This window comes from Zonotrichia albicollis, chromosome 1 (assembly GCF_047830755.1).
Source record: "Zonotrichia albicollis isolate bZonAlb1 chromosome 1, bZonAlb1.hap1, whole genome shotgun sequence".
In the NCBI taxonomy this organism is placed as follows: Eukaryota; Metazoa; Chordata; class Aves; order Passeriformes; family Passerellidae; genus Zonotrichia; species Zonotrichia albicollis.
In genome coordinates this window covers 145,561,325-145,570,868 of record NC_133819.1, presented here as the reverse complement: position 1 = coordinate 145,570,868, position 9,544 = coordinate 145,561,325, and the positions used below count along the sequence as shown (strand labels likewise).

The following is a 9,544-nucleotide window of genomic DNA, read 5'->3' as shown; positions in this document are numbered from 1 at the left end:
CAAATTCGAATCAGCTTTTCTCAATGGTTCTGTGAGTAAAAATGTGCTCTTTGTCAGAGAGAGGAAACGGGGAGCAGCACTGGGCTCTCTGTATGCTGTGTGAGTCAGCCACAGTTGTGCACCTGCTGTGACTTACAGTCTGAATGCATTGACTGCACTCCGAGATGCTGGTGTTGCAAACAGATGGATTTTGTAAATCCTGTTAATGTTTCTATGTGTAAGAGCTTCCCAGCAGAAAAGGATCATGTCCACGTGAGTATCAGATCCACTTACCCTTGTAGATTTTAGAATAGTAGATTCATTTTACTCAGGCTGGAGATATAAAATGGATTTATCCTAGAATGGGCACCTGGTTGTGTTTGTGAGAATGGTGGCTTTCAGGAAATTAAATTTTAGATTAGCTGCTCTAAGCTGTAAGAAGAGGAGAAATGTGTGCCTCTACACAAACCAGCTCTGGAGAGCTCAGTTCCACCATACTCCCGCAAAATACCAGCCTGGAGATAGCACTGGGGCTGTGCATGCAAATGGCTTGTTGTGCTCTCTCTCAATCACAGGGTTTTATTCCAAAAAAGTTACTGGAATGTTTTGTTCTCATAAGGTTTAAGCAGCTTAGGCAGGGAAAATTGCATAACTCGTTTTCTGAGTTTCAGACTTTGACATGTATTGAGCTCCTTTTGCTTTGTTCATGTGCCTTTTGCATGGGATGGGACGAGAGAAGTAAACAAGGAAACTGAACTGGGTAAGAAGGGAAAAAGAGTTCTGGGAGTTGCTGCCGTAAATGCAGGAGGAAGGGAAGTGGGAGGCAGCAGAAGCACAGCCTCTGTACACACAAAATTGCCAAAATCTTTCTATTCTCCTAGGCAAGGAGGCTGCAATGGGCAGGGCACACACGTGCCACACACCTGCTTGTGCATGCCATCACCTTCCAAGGGCACTCGCTGTTCTGGGTTGACCAAATAGAGCAAAACAAGGGTAAAAAAAAGTGGTGAAGGTTAGCATGCTTCAGCAACCACAGCAGAATGCTCTTTGGCACCCCTGGAAGCAGCCTCTCTTGGCTGCCTCAGTGGTGGGTTTAAGCATGGCTGTGGTTTGGGAGGAGGAGGGAACTGCTAAAAAACTTGTCATTTTGGTATGTTTGTGAAGGGACCCTAACACCAGCAGGGGCTGAGGTGCTGGGGCAGGGATGTGGCAGTCCAGCTCCAACCCAAGCTCAGACCCTGGCAGAAGGTGCAGTCAGGAGCTGGTGTCCAGGGGCTGAACCCAGCTCTCAGACCTGCCTGTGCTTAGGACACCATGGCACTGAACTTCCCTGCATTGCTGGCATCATCAGTAATGGAATGCTGAAAACCCTCTGCAGGCTGTAAAACCCTGACTGCTGTTACCGGAATTTATTATGTGGGCAATTAACATAGGCAATCCCATTTCCACTGGTGGGATTTATCTGAGTAAACCTCACATGTGTTGTTCTTCTACAAAAACAAGCCATCAACTTTTTGGCTTGGCCTAAGTTTCCAAAGATAAATGTCTCCCCTCATTCATTACTAACTACACAGCTTGTGGCCATGTGGCGTGAGTATAAACAAGCTGAACAAATGTCTAGTATGGGAAGGAATGAAATGTTAATGCAAAAAATTGATTCAGAGATCTCTTTGCAGGCAGTGAGATGGGTATTTCATTGCCAGGTCTGACTATGTAATATAGTAACTGTGTGATTAGCACTTAATGACCAGAGTTTGTTTCTTTTCCTTCCCAATCATTAAAGCCATGTTGATTTGCTCAGAACATATTGATAGTTTCTGAATATATAGGCAAGCAAATCAGAAACCACAACAGTCTGCTCAGGCTGTGTTTATTTCTCTGCACTGACACACAGCAGACCTTGGCAGATGGGGACGTCTCCACCTAGGCAGGGCAAAGGACAAGAAAAAGGGAATGAGGCAGTTCCTGAGCTCTCAGTTCTCAGAAATACCAAGTCACAAGACCACAAGACACATCCATCCAGAGAAAGATGACTGGGGCTCTGCTGCTGTTAAATCTTGGGATCAGCATCCCACACAGCTGCTGAGCACAGAGACAGCCCCCCTTGCTGTGCACAGCTCACAGCCCTGAGCACAAACATTGACCTCATGAGTCTGCAAATCCTCACCTGCACAAGACCCAAAGCACTTCTTCTTCCCTTCTTGGCCACAAAAGTCTTGGCTTCCAAGGTGGTTTCCTGCCTCCCTCCCCCATTACTTTCTGCAGCCTTTCAGAGATTCCAAGGCAAGGTTGCCCTCCATGCAGAGCACCCATGTGTCTCTGCACAACATGTCCGTATGAATTTTAGCACAGCTACTGCTATTATTTGGCTTATGATGACATCTGTAGCATTTCCCAGTCCTGGGAGACCTGACCCTTCACTGCCACTCAGGCTGCTACAAGTGGTACTAAAAGTGGGCTCTTGAGTATACCATGGCTGGGATTTTCAAAGGTATTTAAGAGGGTTGTTTGAGGGCCTAGCTCCTGAAGTTTTTCAGGAAGAAAGGATGGCTAATTCCTTTAGTTATGACTAGTTCTAAGAAAAGAGGCTCTCTGCCCACAGTGTGCAGCAAGGACTCTCTCATGCATGCTGTGAACTGACCTATGTGAGCACATTCATGTCCCTGCTCATCACTCGGCCCAGGGCAAGATGTATGGAGGCTTTGTGCCAAAATCTCTGCAGAGATTCTTCATGTTCTGTGAGAGAAAAATCCCAAAACAGAACAAGCTACAGTTATGGATAAACATTCATCTGGCATTCAAGAGAAATGCAAAGATGCATCTCAAGTCATTTTCCATCTGCTAGTGATGATCCCAAGCTCCGTTACTGGAAGCAAAACGCAACCAGCTAATTCATCCCTACTGCCTGCCATGCCAGAGCAGAAAGCCTGTTTCCCAGCCAGGTCTGTGTTACCAGGCAGACTGTCTGCCTGACTGATGGATTTCATTATGAGTAGGAGCTGTGCCAGGGCTTTGACTCTGCAGGTAGATGATGAGCACAGCATGAGGGAGGATGGCATGGTCGAAGGGATCAGCATCCCTCTGGGTTCCTCCTTGCTCAGGGATGCTCCTGCTAATGTGCAGGGATGGACAAGGCAGACCCCACTATATCTGCCAGGAACAGTGTTGTCATGTAGCCTAGATGTAAAAAATTATGCTTGGGCAGAAACAAAATCCTAAAGGAAAACCTTGTACTGGTAAACAAAACAAGCCAGGACACTTTGCATCTTCTTAAGAGCAAGTGAAGCGATACATCTCACCACTGAACTCTGCACCCTCAAAGCAGAACAGCTTCATCTTTGCTACCTGCTGGCCCTGCTGTCCTCCCAGCTGTGCCACAGAATCTGTGCAAGAGTGGTTGGGATGGTCAAAACCTTTGAGGCATTAATAATTGTGGAGAGGATCTCCAGCCCATGCTCTGGCCCTGTTTATCTCACTAGCCTATGTGTAGCCAAAGGGCCTGACTCAGGAGTCAAGCCCTTTGGACTAGGAAGTCCAAAGCTGGCTTTTCTCAGTGCTGTGGGTTGTGCTGAGGCTGTGAGTCTAAACTGGGAATTCCCAAAGGGACTTGAATTCCCCTGTAATTAGTAAGGGAGCTGAGACCATGTACTGTCCCACTTACAGCCCTCTCCCACTGGACAGGCAGTGGGCCCAGATGGCTGGGTTTGATATGAAACATGTTTCCCCTATTTTTGTCTCCCCTTCCCTGCTGCTCATGTGTTCACTTCACCCAGCTGTGGCTCCCTCCCTTTTGCAGCCTGGCTCTGGCCCCGTCTGCCCATGACTCACAGCAGAGCTGAAAATGCAGGGCTCAATACCTGAGTGCAAGCCACACACCCCACAGAGCAGGACCAATCAGTAACACAGAGCTGGGGACATGGCAAAGGAAACGGATAGAAATCTCCCTAAACCCAGCTTCAAAACACTGGAAAATAACTCACTGAAAGCACTTTATTTCTGGGTTTGTATTTCCTATTGATACTGCTGTAGGTGGACATGTAAAAAATTGTAGGTGTCCTGCTGAATTAAATTCTGAGGGTTCTGGTGATGCCATGTTGCATTATAAATAGTGTCTGCCTAAAGCAGTTGAATTCATTCTTATAATGTTTTTTTGTCCCCCTTAAAGTCATGGTGCCAAGTCCAATAAATTGGTAGAAGAACTCCCACTCGCTTCAGTAAATTTTGGATCAGATCCTGCAGGATTAGCCCACATGAGCTTTGCAGAGCAGGGACTTGCAGACAGCAGTGACAGATTGATGAGACCATTTCTGGGACCCAGCGTTTGCTGACAGGGGTTAAGTTTCCATGGCCAAGCACTAACAGACTTGTGCCATCATTTTAATGGCCTCTGCATCCATTATGCTGAAAGTGAAATGATCACATCTGGGTGCCTGGACATGACAATGATTAATAAAGAGGGGGAAAAAAGAATGCTGAGCAGGTAAAGTAAAGAGAATGGGACTGTTCTTCAAAAAGTTTTGGACAAATATGGGGGGTTTGTGGACCTGATGTGCTCTTGCACAACAGAAATGCCCTCCTACACTAACAAAAGTGCCCAGGGCTTGATTCCCAGCTGAGGGCTGCTGTCAAAGCTGAACAGAAGTGCAGTTCTGCTCACTTTGATAGGAGCTCCCTGTGCACACCAAAGAGCACAGTGGGAGCAGTAGGGCCCAGGTAGAAACTCCTAATGTGAGGAAATTGGGAGTTAAGTCTAACGACTGGCTGCATGCACAGAGAGGGTTTAAATAAACATGCTCCAGTGAGGGGACAGGCAATATGTTTGGAAATCTAGACAGACTCTTTCTGCCGTCTGTGTTTTGTTTCTGGGTCCAGTGCTATGATAATGAATAAGCTGTTTGCTCTTTCAACTGCATACCACATGATAGCTAGTTTCCATCCAAAAGCTTTGGCCCCTGCTTGTAAATTGATCCTGTAAAGTTAACTCTTTTGTTCAAGAGGTTAAGTATGTGATGTATCAATTGGGCTTTTCGTGGAAAAGCCCCAGACAAATACACTTACTGAGCCATATATGTATTGCAGGATAATATGCGGTAAAGATATGTGGAAGAGCAAAGATGGTTCATACAAAAAAAATGTAGGCTCCAGTTCAAGAAAGTATCAGCTCAGAACAGAAGAGATTTTAAGCATATGCCTAACTCCCACTGAAATATGGCTTCTAATCACATGTTTCAGGTCAAGAGTGTAGTTAATGCTCACCCCAATAGAGAGGGATGTAGATACATGCTTAAAACATCTGAACTGGGGCATGGATAACAAAAGGGCCTCTGGAGTCTGAACTGAACAGACCAGGAATCAAATTTGCACCCAGTCTCTACCAGACATGCCAGGGAGACCCACAAGGGGGAAAAAAAGTTGTAAGGAAAGAGCAATATCACCTGGAGACACTACAGAAGGCCAGAAATACAAGCTCAGTTTGATTCCAACCACAAAATATGGCAATGGCACATCCCTGGCATACAGCAGCACAGCCAGGAAATGAAGACACATTGGCCTTCACCACTCCTACATGGACACTTGTGGAGAGCCTGGTTCAAGCATGGCTTAAAGAAAGAGGCCATGAAGAGATTCAGCTAAAGGAAAAAGCAGCCTTTCCCAGGCTTGATTCTGTAAATAATTAAGGTTCTCAGCCACCTTTTATATAAACAACAAGATTCTCAGACCGTTCTATCCTTGGCTGCTCTGAGAACAGATATAAAGGTTTTGAGAACTTTTCATATCATGGTGAGAACACTGATCTTGGTTTCAATAAACTAACTTCAGGTATTGTAAACAAAGGAGGAGCTGAAGTTTTCTCTACAGCCTATCGGGAGCTCAGATTTTGCAATATGTATGAAGTGAATTAACACTGTTATAAAAAGTGCCTGGTTGATCAATAAATTGAAGTCAGATGCTGAACCAACAAAGGTGGGTCGCTCCCTTCACTTCAACAGACACCTTGCTTACAGACAAGTGGATGCTGAGGATACCAGCCTTGGGTTCAAGATCTATTTGTTCTTTTGGCTCATCCTTCACAATATGATGGCTCTTGTACCTGTCCCAGCCTCCCGTGTAAGAGTAGAAAACCAGGAAATGCTCTCAGCCATGGGGGCCACAGAAATCCCTTTAGTAGATGGAAAAGTACCTACATTCTGGTTGCTGTAACCATAAAAATATTCCAGGGAGCAAAAAGGCTTTCTGTGAAAGTAGTTTTGCCCCCATGGAGAATTCAGAGTGAACCCTGAGGGAAAAACGAATCTTTCTTCTGGGAAATGGGACTGTCTTCATATTGTCTTCTTCAGTGAAATTAACATTGCCTAGGAAGGATGACATCTCCTCTAACATCTTAATCCCTGCCACCTACCCTGCTGGCAGTGGGATCATATGCATCTTTGGCAACAGGCAATTGGCATTTTCAAAGCATGTTAAATTCTTCCCTTCTGCTGCAGTGCATCAGGACACGGAACGTACTGGCAGCCTTGCTCAATGTTATCCTTTTATTAGAAACTCCTGAAGGAGCATATTTGTCTTATCCCTTCAGGTTTTTGTTATTTCTTTCTGGTAGCAAGAACCAACAGCCAGTGAGGTACTTTCCAGAGAAAATAGTGGCACAAGCCATTGATCCTTTTAAAATCCTCTGCAGTCTTGTGAAATAAGAGAATCAGAAACCCAACCCCACCATTGTGACAATGTAAAGGTACTTTCAATATTTCGCTTTCTGGGTGTCTGTGTGTGTGTGTGTTTAACCTTTATCTGTTTAATAAGGAGGTTTATTTTTCCAGTGTAAATGGGAGGATTGGGAAAAGAAGTGTTCTTGATTTCCCTGCCTTAATCCAGCTCCTGCTCCAAGGTGGAGCATCCCATCAGCTTTGCTGTTAAACACCTAAAGTACTTTTTCTCCTCAGGAACCCTGGAATAAGCAATTCCTGTAGATGCCCCAGCAAAGTCTGGACAGCACTGGCTCAAAGAGTTTGTGGGGATTTCAGGATTCCAATCAGCATCTCATCTGATCTAAACTGGTGGAGCTCTGCCGTATTCCTCAGAGCTCTGCCAGCTCATACCAGGTGGGGATCTGGCCCTCAGCCTCTGTTAATTGTCACATGCACTCAGAGATGAAAAATACATTTATCACAAAGTAGGGAGGAACCTGCAGGAGCTGCCAAAAGGAGAGGGGCTCACCCAGCTCACTCAGCTCAGCTCAGCTCAGAGGGCATTGCCTCAGTGGCCCTGGGCACAGCTCTGCCAGGAGCAGGGAGGCTCTCCCTGATGTTAACCAGCAGTGACAGAGAGAGACCAGACAGTGCTTTGGAGTTCCTCCCTGCCCTATTTTTCTGATGTCTGTTATTTAACAAGGAATCAAGTCTCCCCTGTTGGTACAAAATCCAGCAGCCAAGGCCAGGCAATACCTTGCAGGAGCAGGGACTCAAAGGGTTGTGTGGCTCTGTTCAGGCAGGATTTTGAGGACAAATTTGGGCTTCTGGGGACTGGAGATATGGAGAGAGCTCCCAGTGGAGCAGGGCTCCATGCGGTGATGGTGGTGCATGAATTCAGAGCAGCTGACTTTCCCTGGGTGTTTCTCTGCCTGGTTTGAGAGGTTTCATAGGGATTAAGGAAGGATTTGTCAGTCTATGGTGCCAAACCAGTGTTTATCCACAGAAGCCTTTTGATTTTTTAATTGTGTCAGAGATCTCTGGCTGGCATCTCTCTCTCCAAACCTGGCCAGTCAGTGGAAATGGAAGATTTATGCCCAGCCTTTGTTTTTGGACTGGAAGTAGGCAAAGGGAGGGCTGAGCTTTCTTTTGTCTGGCTTTTAAAAGATACCCCCTCCTCTTCATCTGCTTCCAGCTCATCCTCCTGGCTGGCAGACATGGAAACACTCCTGCCAGAGCTATGGAGGGGTGGGGGAGGCAACAATGGGCCCCTTAGTGTGAGAGCATCAATAATAACACAAGGCCCCCTCAGATGCACACGAGCCTTTCTGTTCACTGCTGTGGGAGTTGCCTGCATATTTTAGGAGACAATTAGGCTGGTGCTGTGTGCACTGCCTATTCACTCTCCATCTCCAACCCTGGGGAGCAGGAGGAATGATTTATTAGGGAGACAGACTTAATGTCTTCTGGCTTTGGTCAGCTGTGATGTGAAAATAGCCTCACTGAAGGCAATTAGTATCAAACCCTAATTAAAAACATAATCTTTCATTGGTTTGCACTGGAGCACACACAATCTTGCAGGAAAAGGACAGGGAAGGTGTAAGAGGAGATGGGGAGTGGTGGGAAAAGGCAGGAGCTCCCACTCATGAGGAAGGCAAGTGTGGGCAGCGCTTGGGAGCACTCAGCTCCTCACAGAGAGCTGCCTGGCAATGGGAAAGTCTCCATCCTGCTCTGCTGGGGCTGTGCAGTGACCTGAAAAGCTCAAGAGAGATGGTTTGCATTGGCTGGTGCATACCCAGACAGTTCAGGAGAGACCTTCATTGCTCCCCATGACAAATCCTCAATAATCCTCCAAAAGCAGAAACAAAAACTGAACAAGTGATGTAGCCTGAACTTGCAAACAGGCGTGGGTGGCATTGTTTGATCTTTGGTCCCTGCCCAAATGGGGCTGGCTAAACCCCAGCACTCCTACAAGGTCTTCACCAGCAGAAAGCCCAGGTTTTCACAGGTGCTGGGATGAGCTGCTCACCCCTTGGCTGTGGCATTGCTGCCAGCCCTCATGTCCCTGCTTCTGCCCCAAAGCACAGCATGGAGCCCCCATCAGCTCTCTCACTGAAGATATGATTGTTCTGCCCTTGTGCCTGGTCCTCTGTCAGTTCATTTAGTGGCACTGACTGAAACCATTGCAGGGAGGGTGTTTTTGTGCCTTTACACTGAAATGGGCCCTCTTTTAGGTGTCCCACTTCAAGCCAGAGGCTGCAGAATGGGACATGGTAATGTGTGGGTCCTGGGGAAGCTCCTGTGAGGCTGGATGAAGTCTCCAGTCCCCATCAGCCCTGTGGTGGGGTGCTCCTCATGCCCACCTGCAAGCAATACCCTGCCAGGTCTCCTCACTATACATGGTGCTCCAGCGGACACAGCAGCTGCACCTCTGGTAACAAATGGACCATGCCCAGGCCCCTTCTCTGTCACTGAGGCCAACCAGCTTAGAATAGCCTGCAGCTGTACTTCTGAGCTTTTTTGCTCTCCAGAACAGGGTAACCTCTTCCAAGTTTCCTGCTGGGAGAGGTGGCTGACCCATGCTGCTTCCTGAATGCGCTGGAGACTTTTCTAACAGCACAGACAACTTCCAGTGCTTTTAAAATGGAAAATCTCCTAGCAGTATTTAATTTATCAGTCAAAACAGAGATTATATGTTTTCAGTATCTTCAGATTAATAGAGGACTTCTGTGATTCAAAGGACTATTCCAAAATGCCAATGGTGTGGGAGAATTTTTTAGGGCTGCTGTTCTGGGAAAAGCAATCTCTGCTGGAGCTGAAGCCATGACTGATCTGAGCATGAGTCTATTCAGCAAGTTCACATCCGCTACATCTGCTGC

The 9,544-nt window shown here is 46.7% G+C and overlaps 1 protein-coding gene across 1 annotated transcript in view; it reads left to right on the top strand.

Moving 5' to 3' along the window:
* The first annotated feature begins 214 nt into the window (after positions 1-214).
* ASAP1 (ArfGAP with SH3 domain, ankyrin repeat and PH domain 1) overlaps positions 215-9,544 on the top strand; it is a 173,751-nt gene continuing 164,421 nt past the window's right edge. The window contains exon 1 of the mRNA XM_074556998.1: positions 215-252. The gene's annotated coding sequence lies outside the window, so the exon portion shown is untranslated. The remainder of the gene's footprint in view (positions 253-9,544) is intronic.